This window comes from Lotus japonicus, chromosome 1, assembly GCF_012489685.1.
Source record: "Lotus japonicus ecotype B-129 chromosome 1, LjGifu_v1.2".
Lineage (NCBI taxonomy): Eukaryota > Viridiplantae > Streptophyta > Magnoliopsida > Fabales > Fabaceae > Lotus > Lotus japonicus.
The window spans coordinates 21268556-21285270 of record NC_080041.1 but is presented as its reverse complement, the minus strand read 5'-3'; the positions used below and the strand labels follow the sequence as shown (position 1 = coordinate 21285270).

Here is a 16715-nt window from a genome sequence, read left to right as displayed (position 1 = left end):
TTTTTATACAATCATTATATTCTAAACTAATTGATTGATATTTTTTAATAGAAAAATTTAATATAATTAATTTTAGTATTGTTTTCAAAATTTTAAGAGTGTATATTTATATATGTATATAACTATAATAATTGGATAGTAAGAAAAGTACGAGGAATAAAAAATATTAATACATATGTACTATAAAATTATGACCTAAATTTATTAGTGCTAACAAATTGGAGTTATGAGATCTCACGGGGAAGAACATTTTATATGTAAAATGAAAATTTGTACGAGTTTAAAAAAATAAAAATTCATTTTTTCTATAACTTAAGTGTATTTTTAATAATTTAAAAAATAATTATATATTTATGTATTGTTACATATTTAAACCACAAAAGCATTACCCTTTATGCAACACGAGTATACATCTTCACAAACAAAATTCAGTTATACCTCACATATGCAAAACTTAAAGCTTTTGACTGATTAACTTCTGTGTTTTTCAAAATCTTTATATTAGTTAATCCATTGTATGCATACAAAACACTAAAATTGAGTGTATGAATTTGTGCTTTTTAAATATCTCGATCTTTATTATGAATGTTGTTCCTTTGTTGTCATACATTTTGTTAAAAACAACTTGATGTCCTAGCCGATGTTGTGACATTTGCTTTTGTGAAGGCCAGGACATTTGTCCTTACTGGCGTGCAATGTGGGTCCCTTTGTTATTATTTTAGAGGATGTGATTTGTTATTACTTGAGATTTAAGTAACTTATTAAAGGGAGATATACGCGGGTTGTTTATTGTTGGAACAAATCAGTGATTGGAGATTTGTTTCTATTCTTAAGTCGTTAATCACTCATACCATATCTTGGAAGATTCTGTGCTGATATGAGTGGGATTAGATTTGTTCTTCAGCCTAAGAAACCCTAGTGCCGCCTCTGCTGAAGTATAAAAGGACAAAGAACTGAAGCTTGAAGACGCGGAGAATTATATTGAAGATTGAGTGTTTTTGAGAGTGTAAGTTGTTCTTTGTCGTTGTTGATTGTGAACAAGTCTTACTCATTGATTCTATAAAGTAAGACCTTGTTCTGTGTTGCGTTTGAGTGTCAAACAAACTTTGAGTAATTGTTGTTACCAATCACTGAGGCAGTGATTGAGGAAAAGTGAGAGGGGCTCTCATACTTAGGCTGTGGTTCTAAGTAGAAGACCACTTGGTAGATTAGGTTAAGAACAATGAACTTGATGTGTTCATGTGCGTCTGTAATATCTAGATCTTGAGATAGTGAAATTCCTTTTTTTGGGCGAAAGCTAACCAGACATAGGTGAAGTTTCACCGAACTGGGTTAACAACTTGCTGTGTCTTGTTCTTTTTATTTGTACCTGTGTTTGTGCGTTTTCAGTCATATTGTTCTAATCGATTGTCCCAGCATCGTGCAGGACATCTGTTCTAAGGGATCTAGAATTTCAATTGGTATCAGAGCAGGCACCCCTGTTCTGTTTGGGTGAGCTCCAGGGAAATACTTTCTTGATCTCATGGACAGTAAGGAGGAAGGATCGATTAACATGCCACCAATCTTGGATGGCTCCAATTATTATTACTGGAAGGTTCGCATGACAGATTTTTTCAAGTCTATTGACAACAAAACATGGACGGTTGTGGTCAAAGGTTGGAAACATCCTGCCAAAGCTCAAGCTGAGGGAAGCACATCTATTCCTGAAGAAAAACCTGAGGATGAGTGGACAAGTGCTGAAGAAGAAGCTTCTCTGGCAAACTCAAAAGCAATGAATGCAATCTTTAATGTTGTTGACAAAAACATGTTTAGATTGATTAATACTTGCACTGTGGCCAAAGATGCTTGGGATATTTTGAAAACTGCTCATGAAGGCACAACCAGGGTAAGGATGTCTAGACTCCAGATGCTTACCACTCGATTTGAGAACTTGGCAATGACAGAAGATGAGACAATTTCTGAATATCACATGTGTGTTTGTGATCTGTCAAATGCTTCATTTGCTCTGGGAGAACCCATGTCAGATGAAAAGCTTGTAAGGAAAATCTTGAGGTCTGTAACCAGCAAGTTTGCAATGAAGGTCACTACTATTGAAGAAGCTCAAGATATCAGCAGTTTGAAAGTGGATGAGCTGATTGGTTCCTTGCAGACGTATGAGTTGAAAGTGGGTGAGAAACCTGAGAAGAAGACCAAAAGTATTGCCTTTGTATCCAACACTGTTGAAGGAGATGATGCTGACAGTGAAAGTGAGAATTTATCAGAAGCATTGGCTCTTCTTGCTAGAAAATTCAATAGAGCTCTAAGGAAGATAGACAGAAGAAATAAGCCTAATGTCCAGGAAATTAAGTCAGACAACTCCAAATCCTTCACTTCCCAGCGAAAGGCCAAAGAGGAAGACAAATCAGGCCAAGGCAAGGGTGTTCAGTGTCATGAATGTGAGGGGTATGGTCACATTAGATCTGAGTGTGCAACCTATTTGAAGAAACAGAAGAAATGAATGGTAGTTACATGGTCAGATGAGGATACTGAGGATGAGGAAGAATTATCTTCCAACAAAGTAAATGCTTTTTCAGGAGCTGTTAATGACTCAGATTCCAGTGGGGATGAGATGACATATGAAGAGCTAGAGGAGACCTACAGGCTATTGCACATCAAATGGAAAGAAAATTATAAGAGGTTGAAGGAGCAAGGGGATGAGGTAGAACTACTCAAGACTGAAAATGAAAACTTGAGGGGAACCATTGATAAATTAGAGGATGATCTTGAGGAATGGAATACAAAACTGAAAGATGTTGAAACTGTAGAAAAGGCCAAACTTCTCCTAACAATTGCTGAGCTTCAAGAAAAGGTGTCCACTCTGATAGGAAAACTTGAAACTACATATAAATCAGTGCGTATGCTGAACAGTGGATCCAACATGCTAGAAGAGATCTTGGAAGAAACTAGCAAGCAAGGAAGAAGTGTGAAAGGCATTGGTTTCAGTTACAAGTATAAGAATAAGGGAAATCAGAAAGCATCAAAGAAGTTTGTGAGTGCTAAAGAAAACTCTGAGTTCAAAAATCCGGTTAACTATCGGATGTCAAACCCGATGTCACAACATGTGCCTCAGCATACAAATACTCAGAAGTTTACTGCACCAACTCCTTGGATATGTCATTAATGTGGTAGGTTTGGTCACATTAAGCCTTACTGCTTCATGCTATATGGATATCCCCAGATTCAGAAGGTCCTCAAATCATCCAAGAAGGCTTGGATACCCAAAGGTGAAGTCTCTTTCCTCATAGCCCACTCATCTTTCAGAGTTTCATCAAGTGAAGACTGGTATTTTGATAGTGGTTGCTCAAAACACATGACTAGAAACAAGGAGTATCTGGAAAATCTTAAAGAATACTCCAGTAAATATGTTACCTTTGGAGATGGTGCTAAAGGAAAAATCAAAGGCATTGGAAAGCTGGTAAACTCTGGATCTCCAGATCTGAATAATGTTCTACTAGTCAATGGATTGGCTGCAAACCTAATCAGTATAAGTCAATTGTGTGATCAAGATCTAACTGTGTTGTTTAGCAAGACAGAATGTATGGTTACTACTAGTAATCATAAGGTTGTGATGAGAGGTGTCAGGTCTAAAGACAATTGCTACATGTGGATTCCACAAGAGAAAGCACAAGTGTCTAGATGCTTGATATCAAAGGTGGATGAATTGAATCTTTGGCACCAACGTCTAGGTCACATCAATCTCAAGAGTATGCAGAAAGTTATCTCTGAAGAGGCTATTCGAGGTCTACCAAAGTTAAAAATAGATGAAGGTAAAATATGTGGAGAATGCAAGATTGGGAAGCTGACCAAAATGTCTCATGCAAAGCTCCAACATCCAACTACAACAAAAGTCCTTGAACTACTTCACATGGATCTAATGGGGCCCATGCAAGTTGAAAGCTTGGGAGGTAAGAAATATGTGTATGTGTGTGTTGATGATATTTCCAAGTACACTTGGATTGACTTCATGAGAGAGAAATCTGAAACATTTGACATATTCAAGAAGTTATGTCTAAAGCTTCAAACTGAAAAGAAATGTGTCATAGTAAGGATCAGAAGTGACCATGGAAGAGAATTTGAGAACTCTAAATTCTCCGACTTTTGTGATTCAGAAGTTATAAGTCATGAATTCTCAGCTCCCATCACTCCTCAACAGAATTGGATTGTTGAAAGGAAAAATAGGACTCTTCAAGAATCTACCAGAGTAATGCTGCATGCAAGGAAAATCTCCAACAGATTCTGGGCTGAAGCTATGAGCACTGCATGCTACATCCATAATAGAGTAACCATTAGAGCAGGAACTGCAGTCACACTATATGAACTCTGGAAAGGAAGGAAGCCAACAGTGAAACACTTTCACATTTTTTGTAGCAAATGTTACATTTTGGCTGATCGTGATCAAAGAAGAAAGCTGGATCCTAAGAGTGATGAGGGAATCTTCATGGGGTATTCTACAAACAGCAAGGCCTACAGAGTGTACAACTCTCGAACAGAGGTCATAATGGAATCAGTAAATGTCTCTATTGATGATCAACCAAGTGGAAGGGAGGACACTACTGCAACAGAAGATGAGGATGGTCCACATGTCCAAGCCAATGTCCCAACAGTTGACCTCGACATCGAGTCAGATGTAAGCTCAGATGAACAAGAAGAAAAGATGACCACTGCCAATAAAGGTCCTTCCATCAGAATCCAAAAGAATCACCCTCAAGAAAATATTATAGGTGATCCTAAAGAAGGTGTTACCACCAGGGCCAGAAGCTACATTACTCATGAATGTTTCATCTCCAAGATGGAACCAAAGAATGTCAAGGAGGCCCTAATAGATGAGTACTGGATAAATGCAATGCAAGAGAAACTTGACCAGTTTAGAAGAAATGAAGTGTGGGATCTCATTCCTAGACCTGAAGGAATAAATGTCATAAGCACTAAGTGGATCTTCAAAAACAAGTCAGATGAGAAGGGTGTTGTGACTAGGAACAAAGCAAGACTTGTTGCTCAAGGATACACTCAGATAGAAGGGGTAGACTTTGAAGAAACTTTTGCTCATGTGGCTAGGCTGGAATCCATTAGGCTCTTGTTGGGAGTTGCCTGTCTTCTGAAATTCAGATTATTCCAAATGGATGTCAAAAGTGATTTTCTGAATGGATATCTGAATGAGGAGGTGTATGTTGAACAGCCAAAAGGATTTATAGATCCACATCATCCTGATCATGTCTACAAACTCAAGAAAGCCTTGTATGGATTAAAACAGGCTCCTAGAGCATGGTATGAACGACTCACATATTTCCTGGTTAAGAATGGCTATTGCAAAGGAGGAATTGATAATACATTGTTTGTGAAGAATGAAAGATAAAAACTCATGATAGCTCAGATATATGTCGATGATATTGTTTTTGGTGGGATGTCGAACCTGATGGTGGAACATTTCGTCCAACAGATGAAGTCAGAATTTGAGATGAGTTTAGTTGGTGAGTTAAATTACTTTCTGGGACTTCAGATCAAGCAAATGGAAGACTCCATGTTCATCTCTCAAAGTAAGTATGCCAGAGGTATTGTTAAGAAGTTTGGTCTTGATAAATCTGGGCATAAAAGGTCTCCTGCTGCTACTCATATCAAGTTGACAAAAGATAATCGGGGAGAGGATGTTGACCAAAGCTTGTATAGAAGCATGATTGGAAGCCTCTTGTACCTCACTGCTAGTAGAACAGATATTACCTTTGTTGTGGGTGCCTGTGCAAGATATCAAGCTGTACCAAAGACAAGTCATCTCTTACAAGTGAAAAGAATTATCAAATACATGTGACTATGACATTCTTTACACACATGATACAAATTCTTCTCTTGTAGGGTATTGTGATGCAGATTGGGCAGGGCGTGCTGATGATATGAAGAGTACATCTGGAGGTTGCTTCTTCCTTGGGAACAATCTGATTTCATGGTTCAGTAAGAAGCAAAATTGTGTCTCTCTATCCACAGCTGAAGCAGAATACATTGCAGCGGGGAGTAGTTGCACTCAACTTGTTTGGATGAAGCAAATGTTGAAGGAGTATGAAGTCAAGCAAGATGTCATGACATTGTATTGTGACAATTTAAGTGCCATTAACATTGCAAAGAATCTCATTCAACATAGCAGAACCAAGCACATAGATATCAGACATCATTTCATCAGGAAGTTGGTTGAGGACAAAATTGTCAGCTTCTGGAACTAAGAGTGTTCTTTCTGAATTGGAAGATATTTCTAAGGAGTTGCAAGAAACCATCAGGGTTGCTGTTGCAAGGAAGCTTAAGGTGGATGCGTTGATTCAAAGTCTCAAGGAGGAAGTTGGTCAAGAGGGTGAGCCTGCAGCTACTGCTGAGAAGGAAGGATCTGCAGACAATGAAGAGGAGCATTCTTCTTCTTCTGATGTTTAGTACTTGTCCTAGTAGTTGTAATAGTTGACTCTTATTTGGCTGTGCTTTAATTCCTTCGATCTTTGCCAAATTTGTGCTAAAAAGGGGGTGTAGTGTTGTTGTTGTCGTTTTTGTTGGTTGGTTTGTCGTTATTTCATTTTGCTTTGAAGACTTGGTATTCTGGTTCTGTTCTGTAATAACCATGAAGACTTATTCAAGACCGGTTATGTACTAGTTCTTCAAGCTGTTTGTTCAAGTATTCTACTGGTTCTGTTCAAGCATTATTTGGTGTGTCAGTTTGTGTGTGTGTTGCTATGCATATGGTATTTATACTTCAAGCAGTCTACATGGATGCATCATTTGAGGGGGAGTTCCTCTCTGGTTGGCTACAAAGATGCATTGTTTTGAGGGGGAGTTTTTTTTTTCCGCTGCTGACTCTATGTGGTTTACCCTCTCTGGTTGTGAAGTTGTTTTTAGACAAAATTTGACAAAGGGGGAGATTGTTGTTCCTTTGTTGTCATACATTTTGTTAAAAATAACCTGATGTCCTAGCCGATGTTGTAACATCTGCTTTTGTGAAGGCCAGGACATTTGTCCTTACTGGCGTGCAATGTGGGTCCCTTTGTTATTAGTTTAGAGGATGTGATTTGTTATTACTTGAGATTTAAGTAACTTATTAAAGGGAGATATACGCGGGTTGTTTATTGTTGGAACAAATCAGTGATTGGAGATTTGTTTCTATTCTTAAGTCGTTAATCACTCATACCATATCTTGGAAGATTCTGTGCTGATATGAGTGGGATTAGATTTGTTCTTCAGCCCAAGAAACCCTAGTGCCGCCTCTGCTGAAGTATAAAAGGACAAAGAACTGAAGCTTGAAGACGCGGAGAATTATATTGAAGATTGAGTGTTTTTGAGAGTGTAAGTTGTTCTTTGTCGTTGTTGATTGTGAACAAGTCTTACTCATTGATTCTATAAAGTAAGACCTTGTTCTGTGTTGCGTTTGAGTGTCAAACAAACTTTGAGTAATTGTTGTTACCAATCACTGAGGCAGTGATTGAGGAAAAGTGAGAGGGGCTCTCATACTTAGGCTGTGGTTCTAAGTAGAAGACCACTGGGTAGATTAGGTTAAGAACAATGAACTTGATGTGTTATGTGTGTCTGTAACACCTAGATCGTGAGATAGTGAAATTCCTTTTCTTTGGGCGAAAGCTAACCATGCGTAGGCAAAGTTTCACCGAACTGGGTTAACAACTTGCTGTGTCTTGTTCTTTTTATTTGTACCTGTGTTTGTGCGTTTTCAATCATATTGTTCTAATTGATTGTCCCAGCATCGTGCAGGACATCTGTTATAAGGGATCTAGAATTTCAATGAATGTTCTTACATTCTTAGCATCTTAAATATTTTATAATTTAAAATATTAATCGATGTATCAAATACAATAAACAAATTCTCCGTGCAACGCGCGGGTAAAAAACACTAGTATATTAGAATTTGGGAGGCCTAACTTCTGATGCCTCATAGATACCTCAAAATTCACTTGATTGTTTCCTACTAAGCTTTTCCTGAATTTTCCATAAAGGCTTAAAAGCACATTTGGTCCCCCACGTTTCACCTTCGTGCAAAAGTGATCCTTAAACTATTTTTATAGCATTCCTCGTCCCCCACGTTTTCTCCCGTTACTACAGTGGGTCCTTCTGTTAGATTTTTAACAGTTTTTGCTTAGGTGGATTATTTTAACTGATTTGGAAGAGAGAGAAGGTTAGTATGAGAGAGGGCATGCATGTAAAAATATTCATCATCTTCAAATGTTTTTCCATCATCTTCATAATTGTCTCCAGAAAACCCACAAAAAAAAATTATGATCAGAAAATATAATTTATTATCAGATTTATTCTCAACTGTTTTTTTTAAGGAAAAGATGAAACTCCATTGGATTGCAAAACATGAGAACAAATTGTAGCAACAGTGCTTCCCCTGCAAATGCAAGGAAATCTGTGTGCTGCTACCACCAAAGCTACAAGGCCTATACTCACACATCCCAACTTCTTCACCCAGATCTGCACTAGCAAGAAAACTTGTTGCGACATCAAACCCGCAAGGAAACATGCCCCGATCTCAAATCCAAGACAACAGTCACCAACACCCAATCCTATTATCCTTTTACCCACAGTGCACATATCACCAACGCACAATATCAGTTCAATAGCAGTTCAAAAATTTCTCTCCACCACATCTGATTCTTCTCCGAACAAGAAGGAAAACAACTCATATTTCCCTTCTCCAAACAAACCCACATGAGGGTAAACCCAGATTGTAAACTAAGATCCAGGCACACCTAGATCCATCAAAGCAGATCTCTCATCATCTTCAAAAATTTCAGATCTGAAAGCAAGTTCTCAGACCACCATAGCCAACATGCCCAAACCCATATGTGATTTCTCACGATTTCTTCTTCACCTCCTTCCATTTTTCCATCTCGAGTCAGTCTCCACCGCACCAAACCACCACAGCCACCGCTCCAGGTCGAACCTCCACCGTTAGCACCGTGAAGCTATTTCCATGTCTCAATCTCTCTACTTCTTGAAATTGTTCCTCGCCTTTTGCTATGTGAAACAGCTTCTCCTCTTTCTCTTTGAACGCGTGTGTGTGTGGGTGATTGAAAAGGGGAGAGGAGAAAGGGAGTAAGGTGGGTGTTGGGTTGGAAAGACAGTGTGAAGATGATGGTGAACACGAAGTTGATGGTGGTGGGCGGAGAAGTTAGGGTTTAAAGTTGAAGGCTGAAGGTTTGGATGGTGGTGGGTCAGGAATTGCAGACGATGAAGGTTCTGGAAAGTTGGGACTTGGGAGAGGTTAGGTTTTTTATTTTTAATTAAATATTAGATTTATCAAATAAAGTAAAAAAAAAAAAAAGAATTCTGATATATTTGTAAATTTTAAACTTCTTCTCTCTTACTAACCTTCTTCTCTCTCCTCCACGTCATTTAAAATAGTCCACCTAAGCAAAAACCGTTTAAAATCTAACAGAAGGACCAACTGTAGTAACGGGAGAAAACGTGGGGGTGAGAAATGCTATAAAAATAGTTTAGGGACTACTTTTGCACGAAGGTGAAACGTGAGGGACCAAATGTGCTTTTAAGCCTTCCATAAACTTGCTTACAACTCTCGTTGCATGGCCAAAGTTGGTATAATACAGACCATTGTATGTGTTTTTTTTTATAAGCAAAGAAAATATATTGAATGAAGTACAAGGGGTACTTCAACCCAATACAAAGATGAAGTGTGAAAAAGAAGAAGCAATGGAAAACCTAAGAAAGGAACTAATATACAAGGAAGAAATATCTCAGAACCTAAAGACCCCCTGCCCAATGGAGGCACAGCTTAATAAAATATGCCTCATTAAAACCTTACCAGGAAAACCCCCTTGGAAAAAACCTGGAGAAGGAAAAAGAGATCTTAGTCTTGAAGTCTCCTTCTTTCAATGTCTTATGCTTTGCAAATTTTCAACATGGGCAGGCCAGTCATTTTCGACTATCCAAGGTTTAATACCCTACTACGCGCATACCTACAATCTTAAATAATTGCTCGTTAACAAGGTAAATATTAACAAGGTTTTTAAGAACATAATTCTTAAAAAAATCTTTATGTGAAGGGACATCAAAACATATATGTTCTCTTGTTAGAAGAAAAAAACATCATTTAATACTCTCTTAAAGTGCTAAGTGTACAGATATATAGAAACAATATTTTTCTTTTTTTCTTGAAAGTTAACAGTTAATAAGAAACTGAGGTAGTATTGAATATAAATCGACCTCATGCATGCACATAAGTTGAAAAGATAGATTATTGACATACACTTTCTATCACACATCAAAATCTTGGGTTTCTTTATTGAGTGTCTCATCTCTAATTTCCTGGTAGCGCTGAGCAAAACTTTGACTAGCAGCATCCATCACCATTGTCTCGTAAGAATTCAAATTCTCCCTATGAGCAGTTTGTTCTTGATCCAAAATTGGAACCGGTTCTTGTGGAGGTGCCATAGGAGTTTGTTCAGGAAATTCTTCACCATGTGACGTCCAATAGAAATACTTTGGCCTAAACCCTTTCCTATATAAATGAACCCTCACTTCTTCTGCCGTTTGCATTTTTCGACAACGGGCATCTAATTGTTCCTTCACTCATAAATTGATCTAATCCACAAGCATGTGAAATAAAAGTTTTAACACCCACATAAAAAGCATCTGAAAGCCCTGCTCGATTAGGTAGAACCCTATTATACATCCATTCTCTATATGCAGGCCCTTTCATCGTCTATAAACAAGACACATGTTTTATTTTAGTTTAATCACCAAACCTTTAAAAAATTACATTTCAGCACTACATGTAACTAAGCGAGTAAATCACACGATTAAAGAAAGTTAATAAAACATCAAGACACAAACATTTTATATTTTAGATTAATCATTAATAGTGATTAAAAGTAAATTACAAGGACTAAATATGATGTGAAAAAATCAACGTGGACATCCTCAACTGACTAGGTTCGCCACTAGACCATTGACTAGTCAAAATTGAGCGAAATGACTTAATTTGATTAAAAAAATATTTCAGGGATAACATTTGATGCAAAAAATTCCAGGGACCCAATTTAATTCTCTTTACAATTTCAGGGATCAAAAGCTTATTTAAGCCTTACAATTAAGTATAGTTTTTTGAAAGCTCAATTAAGTACATATTTCTAGTATTTTAAAATATATTAAATGATATATTAATATATAGTATTAACAAAATAAATCAAATTAGATTTTAAATTTACATAAAATGATCATTATGTATGTCTTACTAGTACTTTTACCCGTGCGATGCACGGGGGATTTTCAATTTAGTTTATCGTGTGAATTTTTTTAAAATATGTGTTGTTTTTATTATGTATTTTTTGGTACATAGGAAATATTAATTGCACCCCCATGAGATCGGTCTCTGGACCTCACCCACTCAACTCATATGTCCCCTAGCTCTTACATCTTGAACTATCATTCCAGAACAAATTTTATTATATTTATTGAAAGATAATTTAAGAATTTAAAGAAAAAATTAATTCTATATGTAAACAAAATTAATTTTAGATATAAGGAAACATAAATTTGTAAATAATTTTGTTTTGTTTTGTTTTGTCAAATTTGTTTTATTTAGTTTTGATTTTTTTCATTTGTTATCTTAATGTTGCATTATTTAATTTTTTTTATATATCAATTTAATATTTTATTGCAGAGAGATGAAGTAACATTTATGAGTTAATAAAAGAAACTTAGAAAATCTTCATTTAATTTGAAAATGGAATAATTACATAGAAAATAAAACTGAGAATAATGATTTTTTTTGAAAAGGAGAATAATGATTAGCTTGATGAATTTCTTGAAATAAAACGAAATAAATAAGGATTAATAATAGCTAGTTTAATGGGGTTCATTGTTTTAAAAATTCATTATTTTAAGTGAAATTTTAATACAATAATTTCATGTATGACGAAACATCTGGTTGGTATTATTGTTTCACATTTCCTTAAAATAAAAAATACTTATATATGAGTAGAATTTTGAATTGGCTTGCGCGACTCGGTGCCCATTCTCCTCCCCCTCGGGTTTGAGTGTTGGGTGTTTCTAATGTTGAGTTAGAGACCCTTTTGTTGAGGGATTCTTTTTTGTTTCTTAATTTTCTTTGCCTGTGTTTTGTTTTCCAATACATAAAAAAAATGAATCGAAACATAAAAACTTATTTATGAATTCTAAAAATAACTTATATAATTTAATATTTCGCAATCTCTAAAAGTATATTGATATATTTTTCCAAAAATAATTAAAATCTTACTATACTCAAGTGCAAAATGTTTATTTTTGTGCAACATATTTCCACTCCTAGGTTATTATTATTTTGTAAATTAATACTGATAAATTTTTAAAATAACTATATAAAATTACATAAAATAGTAATTTTATTATAATAGTTTAAATGTTAATAAACCTTTCCTAGTAAAATCATGTTTTTAATATGTAATTTTTAATTTTCCAAATTATATATAGATAAGAATAGAAAAGAAAGAATAATTAGACAAAATGAAGATACATGGATATGGATTTTGAACAGAGTTTTTTTTTTTTTTGACAGCTGAACAGAGTTAATATCTATAGTTGACGATAATGTGATTACCACATTTCAAATGAAGCTCCTCCTTTTTCAATGTAGACATCTGAGTCATAAAGAATTTTTGGTTAGAATTTTTCGTGTCACGCTGATTCATATATTTGCAATTCACTACTAACACTAACAAATGTTTATACATAGAAAAAGGGAAAAAAAGAGGATTTTAATTTTATAGAAAAAACTATCAATGTAAAAAATGTAAAATTAAAACAGACAATTTCATTCCTTGAGTTTTCTATAAATTGGAAAATATCCAAATCAAATGTGGACACATTAGTGATTGAAAACAACCCATATCTCATAAGCCGCCACCAAACATTCCCATCATGTCCTTAGTACATCCGATCTGCTTTTTCAAGCTCTTCAATCCACCCATACCCAATTCAAACTTGAAGTGGAGCAAGTTCTCTTCATTTCAACTCATATTCTGTCATGCAAATTAAACCAATTTCAGTAAGGGCTGCAACCCAGAAAAAATACATAAGATCAATCCATTAAATATATCTTAGCCATCTATTCTGTGATAGTAAATGAGAAATCCTATTATTTTGCCACACATCCTGCACTTGCTACATGAGATGCTGCTCCATTTATTAAAGAGTAATTCATAACTAATACGCGCGATCAATTAAAAATACTAAATAGACATAAAGCTAATGCTTAGCGGTTACACAAAAAATGATGGCCCTTAAACACACTTAATTCTCCTTAATGCATAATAACTAATAACCATTCATTTTTTAACCGTGAAACCTTTATTTTCTAATTAAAAGTCATTTTACTTCTAATAGTAACTCCATTTTTAATCTTCCGCCACTCCATTCTCTCTCTTTTTAGCACTAAAAGAGAAAACTAAATCTACAAAAAAACCAAGAACAATTTCAAACCCAGTGGAAGATTGTACATTAATAGAGAAGTAAGATGCAAATAATAAAGAGCTATAACTAAAAAGCTAAATCACCTCAGGTATAAAAAGAGACAGGAAAACACAATTACATAACAAAGTTGAGGGCACCTCCATGTAATGGCTATTACTTTGGTGACAACCACAAACGTTCAAATATTGAAGTTAACAACCCTCGAAAGCAATAAGGGCCTGATCTCCCACCCTAGTAATTTAACAAAGAGATTAAAGGTAGACACAATCCATGTAAACAATATAGAATATATTCATATCTAATCTAGAGTATGCAAATTGAGTCAAAAAGACACTACAGAAGAAAATATATAATCCTGGAGCATACCTCCAATAACTGATTGAATGGTCCCCCAAATTGCATATTCTCCATGATTATGTTGCAGGTTGCTTGTCGTAGACTTTCTCATCTAATGCTTCCACTTGTTGTTTCAACATCCCCAGTAGTAAGAAGATTCGTGCCAATAGTTTCTCTCAAGATACAGGGGCATGAAAGATAAGAACTTAAATTTCTCAATTCTAAATCCCCCAAAAAACAACTTAAAATAACAAAACTCTACGCATTTCAAAGGGTAGTAAGAAAATTCATGCCAATAGTTCCTAAGAAGAAAAAGGGGCATGAAAGATAAGAACCTAAATTTCTCAATTCTAAATCCCCCAAAAAACAACTTAAAATTACAAAAACATGTGCATTTTGAAGGGTAGTAAGAAGACTCATGCCAATAGTTCCTTTCAAGAAAAAGGGGCATGAAAGATAAGAACTTATATTTCTCAATTCTAAATCCTCCAAAAAAACAACTTACAATAACAAAAACCTATGCATTTCGAAGATGTCATTGTGAATCAAAACTCCAAATCCTTGTCTAGTGTGTATACCTCCATGACAATGATTACACCAAATATGACCATGAGTAAACCAAATAATTCAAATAATCCAGACAGCCATACTTTCAAGACAAATTGTTGACACATACCACCACAAAGTACTGCAAAATAGTTACAGCCAGAGAAGTTCAAACTTATTGGAATAATACCAGTATACCACACCATATTCCAACATCAAAAGGGAAAAGCCCCCAATCAACAACCCGCTATGAGATCCAGCTAATCTTTCAGATAACTTGAAACAATGATTTTAGCCAATCCATCTCCTGACAGAAACGTTATGCCCACATAGTCATGTGTAATTGATAAAATCATCTTTATATTTCAGGGTCACTGTGACCAAGATCATCATAGTCATGTGTAGTGTTTCCTCTAATCATGGACACCTACATTAAATGTAACTATTGATCTAAACAATACAAATGATTTAGAAGAAAATAACATTGAAAGATCGAAGAGGCAACTTACTCATAAGCAACCTTTTTCAAAGGATAAACCTTTTTCTCCAAATTCACCACCATTGCTGAGATGATAGGCTTCCATATCCCCTCTTCTACAAAGAGAGAAAATCAGTATATATATAGCCCCTAAACTTTTGCCTAACCACATCAACAATCAAATCAACTTGATTCTAAACTTTTCCTTAAAAATTTAATAGAAACTAAAGAGAATGAAGAAGAATATGATAAATCACTGACATATATCAGAAAAAGAACATAAGTGCAGAATTAGAAATACCTGAAGAATCCATCTCATTGTTCCTTAAGTTACAAATTTTAAGAAGAACACAGTAAGCTCCATGACCCAAAGATATTAAAGTCTTAAATCTTAATACTTGAATCAAGTATATAAACTAACACCAAAATCTGGTATTTAATCAACTAACACCAAAATGAACCCTTTTTCTCACTAAACATGAACAACGGAATGAGAAAATCTGTTTTGCGGTTTGCAATTGGCCCCTTCATTATACGCCTTATTTCTGCAATTTGAGCTCGATCATATTTGGCCATCGATTTTTCTCAGTATTTCATTTCAGATCCTGCAAGATTATCTCTCTCGGGCACAAATCATATTTTATAAGGAAATAATTGAGAAGCGGAGCAGAAGAACGGCGCATGGCGGAGTCTGTGAGCGAGACTGCTCAGGGGGAGACAGGGAATAAAAAGGCGCTCAGCAACAAAGGTGAAGCATCTGAAACGTTAAGAGAGTACAGAGCACAAAACGGCTCATAGTGGAAGCTACAACAACAGAAACCGTAGATACCAAGAGTCTGCGACAGAAATGATCGAAGGGAATGAGCACAAAAGAATGAATGGTCTAGATCAAAACCAATGGATGGCCATGATTGATCTCCCATGAAATGAAATAATATACCCAATTCCAAAAAAATCCATGGTAAAATATATATCAATGAGCCATGCTTTGTTGAATGACTGTTTTATCCTTCAAGCTTGCAAAACTTCTCCTTTATAGATAGTATAGATAGATAGATAGATAGGAGTATAATGAAAAACTCTAAATAACAAAAAATATGTCTGCTTTTCTAACTTGGAATTTAACCTCTTATTTGAACAAATTATTTTTATTGAATTTAAAACAAAGATAATAAAAGAAATTTGTAAAATCAATTCCGGTCTGTTCTATAGGGCAATTTTGTCTTGGTTTCAAACATTTCTTTACCAATTCTCAAAAGAGATTAATTTTTATGCACTGAGTGTAAATAAGTTTTACACAGTCATTCAATCACAACCTTCCATTTCCTATTTTAAATATTATTAAATTCAACATTAATCATGAACTAGCAAAATGGAGGATGTAATTGAATGATTGTGTAAAACTTATTTACACTTTCAGTGCATAACAAATAATTTCTTTTAAAAATGCCGCCTATCTGTACCTTTTTCGTTTCCCTATAAAATTTTCTCATCAATTTTAGGTCCAACCGGTTGATTTTGGGTTTATGGTTATTATGACCATAAATAAAGCAACATTGTGATTTATATAATATTTATATTTATAATAAGTTTAACTGAAAATTTTGAACTGGAAGAATAGTAATTTAAATAATATGATAAGGAAAATGCTGTGGGGCACGACCTTAGGCCTCGTGCACCACGCACGAAGCAATTTCTGATGGTTTTAAACTGCCAGAAACCGTAGCTTTTCTTTTTATTTTGACAGTTGTAATTTTGTGGCGGTTTTAAACCGCCAGAAACCGTAGCTTTGCTTTTCTTTTTTAACAGTTGTAATTTTGTGGCGGTTTAAAACCGCCACTAAATT

General features: G+C 35.2%; 1 long non-coding RNA gene across 3 annotated transcripts; it reads right to left on the bottom strand.

The window, feature by feature from the left end:
• Positions 1-12778: 12778 nt before the first annotated feature.
• Positions 12779-15772, bottom strand: LOC130734105 (uncharacterized). Of its 3 annotated transcripts, none has more exons than XR_009017758.1 (5): positions 15171-15772; positions 14901-14982; positions 13876-14818; positions 13593-13740; positions 12779-13058 (listed from the first exon to the last, which is right to left on the bottom strand). It is a non-coding gene; the product is annotated as an uncharacterized LOC130734105 (long non-coding RNA). The 3 variants fall into 3 exon arrangements; XR_009017757.1 differs by having other exon boundaries at positions 14901-14985; positions 15171-15771; XR_009017755.1 differs by having other exon boundaries at positions 14901-15770.
• Positions 15773-16715: the final 943 nt, after the last annotated feature.